Source organism: Aplysia californica, unplaced genomic scaffold (assembly GCF_000002075.1).
Source record: "Aplysia californica isolate F4 #8 unplaced genomic scaffold, AplCal3.0 scaffold01249, whole genome shotgun sequence".
NCBI classification, from domain to species: Eukaryota; Metazoa; Mollusca; class Gastropoda; order Aplysiida; family Aplysiidae; genus Aplysia; species Aplysia californica.
The window spans coordinates 94,701-96,085 of NW_004798519.1; the positions used below are offsets into that span (position 1 = coordinate 94,701).

Below are 1,385 nucleotides of genomic sequence, written 5' to 3' on the forward strand. Positions count from 1 at the left end.
CTCTTCACTCATTGAAAGTGTGCATTTTTATCTTCTTTTAAAGACGCGCTGTTTTGGGACACGATTTGAAAAGACCGGAACTTGGTTTTATTAATGATAAAAATAAATGACATTTATATAACGCTAAATCCCGATTAAAGTGCACAGGCTCCTAGCGCTATACAATACAATGTACAACAGTAACATAAAACGTTGAGTTCTGACCAAAAGATTCATTTATAGATTTTTTTAAATTTCATTTCTAATTTCTTCATCAGAAACTTGAAAGGGCATGTCTCAATAAAATAACATACATGCAGTAGAAGAACCTGCTCTAACGACTATCTGTATAAGACAATCTTATGCACAAACCACCCCTACACATTTCCTCTCTTGTGTATTTTTAAGAAGAATACTTTTGCCATATTTCCTCAAAAATGGGTGGAAAATTACACAGAAATATATAAATTCTTGTTCCTGAACTGTGTATGACATAATAATATGGTGCTACGAAATGTGCCGCGACTTCGCCATTTTTTTCTGCTGCTGATCTGATACATTATAATATTATGAGGCCGCTACGTCATTAAAGAGCCAAACACCCTTGTAGGTAGGCCTATCAAACGAACAGAAAGGCGCGGATCGTGGTCTCCTGGTCTCATGTGTCACGTGGTTACGCTCTCGGGCCTGAGGCGGTTTGACATGGTCATGTTTCAGACCGCGGTCATCATCACCCCACACACACACGGACGACACTGACTTGCTCCAGATTTAGCCCCTACCTCCGGGCCAGCGGAACATTCCTTGACTTTAGTGTTACTAATTTTACGTTTTATTTCCCCCCGCCGATCCCAAAGCGTGATCTCTCTCTCTCTCTCTCTCTCTCTCTCTCTCTCTCTCTCTCTCTCTCTCTCTCTCTCTCTCTCTCTCTCTCAGTATTTTTTTTTTTTAAGATATTTAAAATCATTTTTAAAATAATGCTTGTTTTGTGAGGTGGGAAAAAAGATACCATTCTGAAAAAAAAAAAGTTTTTTCAGACCAGACTGTGAAGCCAACAACATGGCAGATAGCCTGAGCATGTGTCAGTTTAGTAGAGGGATTTCTTTGCAGAGTTAGATATTCATGCACTCTCGTATCTGGTATTTATAGTGTAGAGGCTGTCTCAGTGACCATTTTGGTATATATATATATATTAATAACATGATGGGCATGTGTCAGTTTAGTAGTGGGATTTCTTTGCAGAGTTAGATATTCATGCACTCTCGTATCTGGTATTTATAGTGTAGAGGCTGTCTCAGTGACCATTTTGGTATATATATATATATTAATAACATGATGGGCATGTGTCAGTTTAGTAGTGGGATTTCTTTGCAGAGTTAGATATTCATGCACTCTCGTATCTGGTA

At 38.3% G+C, this 1,385-nt stretch overlaps 1 protein-coding gene across 1 annotated transcript in view; it reads left to right on the plus strand.

Annotated features, from left to right (window-relative positions):
• Positions 1–1,385, plus strand: part of LOC101858593 (protein scribble homolog) — a gene marked incomplete at its 5' end in the record, with an annotated part of 97,722 nt that overhangs the window by 94,272 nt on the left and 2,065 nt on the right.